Raw genomic sequence first — 10,000 nt, 5'->3', positions numbered from 1 at the left:
CCATACAAGGCTACACTGCTTAAGCAGCGTGGGACTCCAACCTCTTTTCCAACCTCTCTACCTTTGACAGAGGAACTACTGTCATAAACTGTCAATGGCCATATTAGCCGAGGCAATAAACCAAACTGTAAACACCACAACTTGAGTTACCTGGCAGCCCTGACTTGTCAATTTTTGCAATACCTTGGCTAGTGACCTGTCTCAAGTCTTCAACCTGTGATTTTATCACTAAGGCTTGCATCATACCACCTTCCCAGACTCTTCACTGGTTTCTCCAGAACTGTGGGAATCACCTCCTTATTTATAGCAAACTTCTTATCTATTACCTTCCCTTTAACAATTGAGAGACTCCTAGGGCCCTATCATGACATTCTAAAGTGCATCGTCACTCGTCAAAAGTCTATTCAAATTTAGTAGGATGTCCAGTTCACATTGGGAAGGGTTTCGTTATCAAAAGTGGAGCGCATGGCGCAACAAGGTGTCATATGGGTGTGTTTGGGGCGTAACATCATTTTAAACCAATGAGAATGACATCTGTCATTCCCTTTAACGGTGCAAAGCACGATATGTCAAATAAATGCATCGGTATTTTGGCATTCAACGGCGCATTTGAAGGAGGCTGCTTGCGAGACCGTATGGAATAGTCATTCTTAAACCATGCTTTACTAAAACCTAGCATAGCCTTCACGCATTTGCACTCGTTTATTATTTGAACTCATTGGCAAAGTGAAACTAACCTCACCAAGGAGTCAGTCAACGACAAGACAGTTACAGTATATGCAGTTACTTTCACTATTGACTGACAATGGGTTACCACCGAAAACATAGGCTAGAAAAAGCAACACTTACCCTAATATTGCTCAAATGACTGAATAAAACAACATTTATCCTGCAGAGGAGTTGCTTATATCTCGTGACAGTGTGTCTTAAGCTGTGCTCCATACGTGTCTCTTGCCTCTCCCCTAATCATCTTTTAACCGTCATTACCAATTTGCAAATGATGGTGAATAACTACTCATCATGAGATGTACAGTATTTCGTAATATCTTTATTCTAATTATTTTTCCCATTGTAATCGTGCAATTTGTAATGCTTTGCGTGGACTGCACTGGTGTGCGTTCATGAATGATAGAAGGATGGTGCGTTCACCTGCAAATATGACTGTTGACATGCGCTCTTAAAATAGCATATGAACAACTCGTCATTGACTTCTGACCAGGTTTAGGTGGTGTATGATAGCGATTTTTAGACAACGCGCCAGGCCCCTCCCTAGGTTGTTAATTGCCACAGGGCGATGGGCGCAATGTTTAAAAAATAAACGTGCAAAATACCGAATTAAACTTTGCACGGGTGGAAAACGAGCTTTATGCCATGCACTCGTGTCCAAAATACAGCCCCTAGACTTACTTGGCTTCACCTTCGTTCTGGCCCATTGCAGATTGCTATTTAACTTATCCAGCAACCTGTTGGTGCATGGAACGGTTGACGTCAAGGTTGTCATGTCGTCCATGAAAGCCGTAATCGGGGGGAGGCGTGGCCCTCCCTGCAACTTCTCCCCACCCACTACCCATTTTGAGGCCCTAATGATGACCTCCATTGCCATTGTAAAAGCAAGTGGGGAGATGGTACATCCCGCCATGATTCTTATCTCGAGTTGTTGTCACCCTGTGGTGTACTCAGCTGTAGTAAAACATAATTGAATATCCAGAAAGGATGCTTTTACTAGGCTTTTAATGCTACCTGGGATTCTGAAATAATCAAAGGCCATAGGCCATGACATACAATAAGTCCCTCCAGGATTTTGTAGGCATTTGTTTTTAGGCATTTGTTGCAAAGAAATTGTGGGAGGAAGTGAAAATTGTGATATTAGTTATGATTTTTTTTTTTTTTTAAGAGTAGTAAGACCATAATCACACTGATCAATCACAATTATCTTAACATTAATAAGAAAAGTAAAGATTAGAAAAAATCAAAGTGCTTAAATCAATTATTTCATGGATCCAGGATACTATGAATCCTGATAAAGTTCCCCTGGCCTTTGGTAAGATCATAAGATCATCTCTCAATCCAAATCAAACCAGCTAATAGGCTATCTGAAATACACACTATGCCAATCTCTAGGTGTGGTGAAGGGTATGTGATGATGTGGGGCTATTTTACACACTATGCCAATCTCTAGGTGTGGTGAAGGGTATGTGATGATGTGGGGCTATTTTACACACTATGCCAATCTCTAGGTGTGGTGAAGGGTATGTGATGATGTGGGGCTATCTGAAATACACACTATGCCAATCTCTAGGTGTGGTGAAGGGTATGTGATGATGTGGGGCTATTTTAATTCCAATGGCCAAGGGAATAACTGGCCTTTAACCCTTTAGGCGTTTTTTTTTAAACGTTCGATTCTGACATCTTCATTTCAAAAGGCTATATCTTAAAAGTGATAAGAGATAGAGACTTTCTGTAAATTAGAGAAATATTAAGGATGACCCAAAGTTTATGTAGGGATTAAATGTTTATATCTAATTTGCATATTATGACGTCATATGGTATTTTTTTTTATGTAGCAGGCCTTTTGCTGTAGAGATAATGACTCTCTATCCCTATCCATACAGGGCCGGCATTCCCATCATCTTGTGATAGACTATGCATGGCCTAATGGCTCCCCTGCCCCGTGTTACCACCTCTGCTCCTGTTGCGAGCACCATGGCCAGATCTGCCTCGCGCGCGCCGAGTGGAGAGAATTTGCGCAGCTCGGACTAGGCCTACTGTCATTCTCATTGCGACTCCCCACACTGCCTCTACGTTCCCCCCTAACTGTCCTATGAGCACTTCGACCACGTCTAACATACCCAGTGGCATTAGACAAAAGCTAGACCAGCAAATCTCTTGCGAAAACATACCTTCAGCTGGTTTACCCACCTAACGATGGTAATTCAGCTGGTTTTGCTTGTTGTACCACCTCAAGCTGGTTATTTTAGCTGGTGTTGCTGGTCTACACTGCTGGTTTAACTGGCCGTGCCAGCTTATGTTGGTCAAACCAGCATGACCATCTTACACCAACAATGTCAAGCTTGACAGGCTTATTGATTGATTTATTTATTTATATATTTAGGCTGCTTGCGCAAACCCTGGATACTTTTATTGCCACACAACAATATTGGTGGTATTTGTTACATTAGCTTCAAAAGGCACCGCTTCAGAAAGCTGCACTGCTTGTGAAAGAAGGGGGTGGGGGAGGGGAGCTTGCAGCCAAGTGTCGGAAAAATGCATAGCCTATAACACTACAACGAAAGTTCCCTGCTATGGGGAGGAGTGAACTGAAGGACTGCATCAATAAGATCAACGAATTCCTCCGCACAACACGCAGATCTTCCCAGGGATTCAACGTGCTTTAAATTTAGACTGTAGAATGAAGAATGTAGACTGTTCATTATTTAAATAAATACGTTTTCTCTGAAGCACTTTCCCGACTTCGTCTTTCTATAGGCTAAGCATATCATGGAGATAGAGTAGAAAACTGGATTTAACTAAACAAATGTAACTAAGTAAACTGATTGTTTACTCTACAGTAGGCTATGTTCCCCCTCTCAGGCTGTACAGTAGGCCTATTGAAAGTAGGCTAATGAGCTCAATAGACACGTTAGCGCTTCCATTAGGAAACTTTCGTTGCAGACTTTCACAACTGATTGTTTAGCCTACAGTAGCCTATAGGCCTACTCTACAGTAGCCTAGGCTATAGGTTATGTTCCCCCTCTCAGGCTGTACAGTAGGCCTATTGAAAGTAGACTAATGAGCTTAGACACATTAGCGCTTCCAGCCTAATGACTTTCACACATGAATGATTTACAGTAGACACATAGCGCTCCACGCAGTGGCGTAACTAGGCCTAGTAGGTGCAGCAAGTGCAGTCGCACCAGGGCCTGTGACCCCTGTCGCTACCCCCGCAATGCAATTGCTGGAAAATTCTATACCGGTCCTTTCTGACTACCTGCGTGCCTTTGACCAGGCCAAGGCTACAGCGCAGACACTCGCAAATAAATGGGGGTTCAGAGTACATTTGAAAATGTTAGAGCACGGAGAGTGAAGTGTCACTTTGACGAACTATCGGAAGATGAACGCTTAACCGATGCAGAGAGATACTTCAAAGTGCAGGTATTTAATGCAACTCTGGACATCATAATCAGTCAGCTCTCCCAAAAATGTGCAAGCATGCGGGAAACTTGTTATGTGTTTGAGTCTTTACGTCCTATGATCCTTCAACTCGCAGGGGATGATGAACTGCTTGAAAAGGCAGTACGTTTGTCAGACCATTATAGGACATTGCACCGACATTCCCAACACAACTCCTCTCATTTAGGTCTTGCTTTAAAGCAGAGATTTCACAGAAGTCATCTATTTTTCAACTTGCCAAATGGCTGGTGGTAGATTATGACAGTGTAACATCCACATTCGGGGAAGTGTGTACTGCTCTCATGTTGTTTCTACATTGCCTGTGACTGTGGCAACAGCTGAGCGATCTTTTTCCAAATGTTCAACAATTGCTGGTGTACAGGCTATAATCAATTAGCTAAATCATTTGTCCAGCTGTTTAAACATTTTTTCGTGTTACATTCAAACGCAAAAGGTGCTTTGATATCTTTTTTGTTTAAACGTTGGCAAGCAGGCATGCTGCGGTTGCAATGAATGAGGATAATTGGTTTTATCTGCGGTGTTATTTTTTGCATTTTGAATATGACTCGCTCCAGCACGTCTACTTTTTTGCACGGTGCTTTCTTAAAGGAGCTGCACCATCTTACAACAATTGCATCTACATTTTCATATTAGAATGTTTTGGTAAGTGTAAGCTTAAACTACCGTGATCAAATTAAGTTTCCGTGCCCCCGCTGAAAGTCTCTTATGCTCTTATGCGCTTATCGTTACACTATCAAATCTATAAGTAACCGTGACAAATAGGGTATAAGATATATAAACTCACGCTATTGTATTATCATATATGTTTGGTAATGGCTCAGCTTTCTCTGATTGTTCTACTGACTTGGAAACTGCATCATGGAAGCAGTAAGTCAAGTCGCATCAAAAATAGTAGTGGCAGAACTCCAAAGTGACACCTTGTGGTTGTTTGTGTCAACTGCAGTTTGTGCCATTTCTGCTGAGAAAATGGGGATCGTGATTCCTGAAGGAACCCGTCCAAACTTAACGGGGACCCACTGTACATGCCATAAATTACATATACATGCCATGCCATAAATCACATATATACATACATAAATCACATATATACGTACATGCCATAAATCACATATATACATACATGCCATAAATCACATACATACGTACATGTCATAAATCACATATATACATACATGCCATATATCACATAGTGCAAAATGTGTTTAACTGCATTAATATGTGTTTAGAGTTTTGCTAAAAGTCAACAAGATCTGCAAATTATTTTTCACTAGCTGCAGTGTGTGTGTGTGTCTGTCTGTCTCTGTGTGTGTGTGTATGGGTATGTGCGTGTGTGTGTGTGTATGTTAAAGGACAATTCCGGTGCAAAATGAACCTAGGGGTTAATAACACATGTGTACCAAGTTCGACCGTTCGCTGGGATTTGTTTTCATGCTAGTCGAATGTGACCAGTTTTATTGCTAGCCTTCGTAATCGCTATTTCTATACCACTAACAAGGCTCAAAATAGCACCACACTTAATGATGTTTTATAAACAAAGTTCGGGTGGAGCCTTCGGGATGATTGACAGCAATTAACTCACCCACTGCCGCCGCAGGGTAGGCCTATTTAAGCCGACCTCCTTTTCCATACGTCACACGCTCCGACGTTCGCGAAATCATTCAGTCTGCGTATCGTTCGCATTGACAAGACAGCTCTCATGGAACTGGAAATCCACCCAGCGCCAGCAAGGCGTTGACCCTACCCACTGGACAGTGGCTCGCATCCGCAGCACTCTCCATTCCCGCGGCATCGCGATGCCGCATGTCGGATAGGAAGTTCCATCTCCTCCGCCTTCTAACGCAGTCGGATAACCCGGTCTTTTCGCCCTCCCGCTCCCTCACTTTGTTTTCCTCCCCAGACCAGGAAGCAAGCTGCTCCTTCTGGCATCCCGACGCGGTTCCTTCCGCCGGCCATTCAGCCGGACGAAGCACACACCACCAGCCACCTCGCGAACCGGGCACGCCGACAGCACTTTCCGGCACCACACGCTTCAGAGCGTATCATTCCGCTGCTTCAGCCACAGCCACTGCCACGTCAGCGGCTCAGGCCCATTCCCGCCGCATCTCCGCCGTATTTCCGGGTCCAGCCCCACTTTTCCAGACGGCCCCGGTAGCGACAGCGTCGCTACTCCCCCCCCCCCCCACTCCTTCTTTCCCTCCCCCATCCACCTCCCCTAGCCAGGACTCGGTCCAGGCCTGCCCCACCTCCAGTCGTTCCGACGACTGCTCCCTCCCTCCCCCCTCTCCCCCTCCCCTTTCCATCCCGGGAGCCACGTCTGTACAGCACGCCTCAACTCACGAAGCGTCAGCTCGAAGAGTCACCTCACTAGCTCCCCATCTCTCTTATGAGTTAGCGAGCACCTGGTCTTAGTCGGCGCCGATAGCGACAGCGTCGCTACTCCCCCCTAACCCTCTTTCCTTCCCCGTCCCACTTCCCGCGACCCTGTCCCAGGTTGCTCCCCTTCCGGTCGCGTCAGCGACCGCTCCCTCCCTCCCCCCTTTTCTCCCTTCCCATCTCTTCCCCGGCTCCGCGCTAGACCAGCCCGCAGCAGCGGGTCATCAGCACTCCGCGAGTGCTTCGGACCACGACGTCCCGTTCCGGCAGCAAAACTATTCTTTAGCCACAGCACAGGCCCTGCCACCGCCTCCTCACGCTGCAGCATTCGAACCACCACCCGTCACAGCGTCCACCAGGAACCTCATCTTGTCAGGTGCAGACGTAGACCTTTCTACCATTTTTCCCTCCCTTCCTATTCCCTCTCATAACCGGGATCTAGTTTGCGGCGAACTGGTTTTTCTCTAAAAATTCCGGCCCAGCATCAAAAACCCTGTCATTTCCCGAGTTCACCGTAGCTTTTACAAACTACACAGAAGTCGTCTGTTTCGTGTTCTCCAGTCGACGCAAATGACTAAGCTAAATGACTACCTGGCCATCATCGCCGGCCTAGCCGTATTCTACGGTGGAGCTCTTTTCATACGTAGGCTACCACCGGCTGTTTTCAGCAAAATGCGCTGCCAGAGTCGGCCTCTGGAACTAAAACCCCTACTGGGGCGCGCTCGATATGGAGCTCCATAACCGCGTTTTCCTAGGACTTAAGCCATCTTGTCCCCTCTGCAATAGCCCCAGTCACGGCGCGGTCGAGTGTCCACTAGTCAACTCATTCCCCAGGGCCGCCCTTTCATCTCGCATCTCCTAAACTGCGCTCAGCAACCCCATCTCTCGAAGACGTCGTATCTCTAGATGCCCAGTGTCTGGCCGATATCAAACTCTGGAGGATGTTTTAGACGAATGGAATGGTCTGTGCATGTTCTACGACGACTGCCAATCATCTCCAGAAGAGCTCCAGTTGTACACCGACGCAGCCCCCTCATCAGGCTTCGGAGGCTTTTCAAAGGGCGCTGGTTTGCATCCCCGTGGCCACTAGAGTTCAGAGAGCTAACAACTGGAAACGAATCGTCAGCCGTGTTCGAACTCTACCCCGTAGCCATCACGGCCCTACCTGGGGGAATGAGTGGACATCCAAGAGTGTGATAATCCACAGCGACAACGAAGCCGTAGTGCACGTCATTAATAACTCGAGCTCAAAATCGCCTGCGCTTCCCCCTCTTATTAGGCGTCTAATCTGGATAGCAGCCAGCTACCAGCTTATAAGAGCCGCGCACGTCCCCGGTTGCCACAATGGAATTGCTGACTCTCTCTCTCGTCTTAAATTCCAGAGATTCAGAAGCTCGGCTCCAGAGGCGGACCCGTACCCTACTCCACTCCTCAGCTTTTCGGAGACCTCTTCCCATAAACCACCCCCTCAGCTATCTTCAGCCCATCACGGCCGACCTAGCCCTTCAAGCCCTCGCACCCAGGACCATGCAGTCCTACTGGACTGCTTGGTCGTGCTTCAAACAGTTCCACGCAAAGCACTCACTACCATTTCCCAGTTTCGATGCAGTCACCATATCATCATTTATCACCTACGCCCACACTTCACTCGGGATCAAAGTTTCTTCCATTAGAGTCTACCTAGCTGGCATTCATTTCTTCTACAAACGCCCCCACGGCTCCGAATGCCCCTTCTCCGACACCAGGATAGGCTTGTTAATTAAAGGTATCCGTAGGCAACATCCAGTCCCCCAAGACTCCCGCCTTCCCATTACCTCAAGCATTCTCGCCACCTGCCTCGCTACCCTTCGCAAAGGGTTCATGTCACCGCATTCCGATTCCACCATCTCCGTTATGTTTCTACTGGCCTTTTTGGGCTGCTGAGATGTAGCGAGTTTACATGCCCTTCGTCTCTCTTCATTCCCGATGTCCACCCGTGCATCGCAGATCTAGAGCAGCTAGACCAAGACACCATTCGATTTACCATCAAACAGAGTAAAACCGATCAGTCCCGAAAAGGACACTCCATATCCATTTAACTCCGCCTCAGATCTTCAGCCTTTCCAATACCTATCTCACTACATCTCATATCGGTCAGCTCAAGCTTCGTCTACTAGCCCGCCCTTCGTGTCAGACGAAGGGCTACCCATCACTCGCCACAGATTCCAGACACTCTTAAAAACCATTCTAGTCAAATCTGGTTTTCCCGCGGATCGCTACTCCGCACACTCCTTCAGGATAGGAGCTGCCACAACAGCTGCGCTCAACGGCTTATCGGAGCAACAATTAAAATACTGGGCCGCTGGTCCTCGGATGCCTACCAGTCTTACATCCGCTCCAATCTAGCGGATTTACGACTCGCTCAGCAAGCACTTATGTAGTTGGTAGCGGCCTTTCTCTGTGATCTTTTGGGGTGCAAGCGGTCATCGCTCTATCGCGATATCCGCTCCAGGCACTCCAGGACCACGGACAGCTACCTTGCCAAACACGCACTTCTCCCATACATTCTAGTCTAGCTGAGGCAATCATATAGGAGGGCGAACTAGTGAAATGATGTTTTATAAACAAAGTTCGGGTGGAGCCTTCGGGATGATTGACAGCAATTAACTCACCCACTGCCGCCGCAGGGTAGGCCTATTTAAGCCGACCTCCTTTTCCATACGTCACACGCTCCGACGTTCGCGAAATCATCCCCCCTCCTCCCCCTACTCCTCCATTTCACCAATTGCCCTGTTACTCATCCTCCTTACACAGGGGGGTGCAAGCGGTCATCGCTCTATCGCGATATCCGCTCCAGGCACTCCAGGACCACGGACAGCTACCTTGCCAAACACGCACTTCTCCCATACATTCTAGTCTAGCTGAGGCAATCATATAGGAGGGCGAACTAGTGAACACGGTAGCATAATGAGGGTCTCTACATGTAAACTGAAGCATTGAGAACTTTGTAAGTGTACAGGCAGTTTGTTAAAAAGAAACCCATTCACGTCTAGTTCACATACAGGCAGGCACTGGGATGTGAAGTGAATCTCGCGTGAAACGTTGCTGCCGAAAGAAAGCACTGAGCGCGTAAGAGAAGCACTGAACTCAGCAGGTTATTTGAATGTATTTGAAGACATCGAGGATGAACATCGAGGATGAACCCTTTCGGTTTGATGGACGTCCTTATCTTTTCAAGCCGGAATATACTGACGAAGAGCTGCGGGGGCTACGAGAGAGAGAGAGAGCTATGCCGAAACACAGCCTCGCACTTCTGGAAACTGGTGGTGTACCTGCGGACATTGTGAAACTAGGCCACCGAAGAGGAGTGCCTGTGTTGCATGGAGTGGGACCTATTGCGCCGCGACACCCAAGAGACGCAGAGTCTGAAGATTTCCCCTCATTGATAAACAGGGCT

At 47.1% G+C, this 10,000-nt stretch overlaps 2 protein-coding genes across 4 annotated transcripts in view; one reads left to right on the top strand and one right to left on the bottom strand.

Annotated features, from left to right (window-relative positions):
- LOC121716106 (chemokine-like receptor 1) overlaps positions 1 to 10,000 on the top strand; it is a 965,204-nt gene that overhangs the window by 322,012 nt on the left and 633,192 nt on the right. The gene's annotated exons all lie outside the window — the stretch shown is intronic.
- Positions 1 to 10,000, bottom strand: part of LOC121716090 (rasGAP-activating-like protein 1) — a 139,533-nt gene that overhangs the window by 2,720 nt on the left and 126,813 nt on the right. The gene's annotated exons all lie outside the window — the stretch shown is intronic.

The sequence above is a fragment of the Alosa sapidissima genome, chromosome 8, assembly GCF_018492685.1.
Source record: "Alosa sapidissima isolate fAloSap1 chromosome 8, fAloSap1.pri, whole genome shotgun sequence".
Lineage (NCBI taxonomy): Eukaryota > Metazoa > Chordata > Actinopteri > Clupeiformes > Clupeidae > Alosa > Alosa sapidissima.
This window is presented reverse-complemented; position numbering and strand designations above follow the sequence as displayed.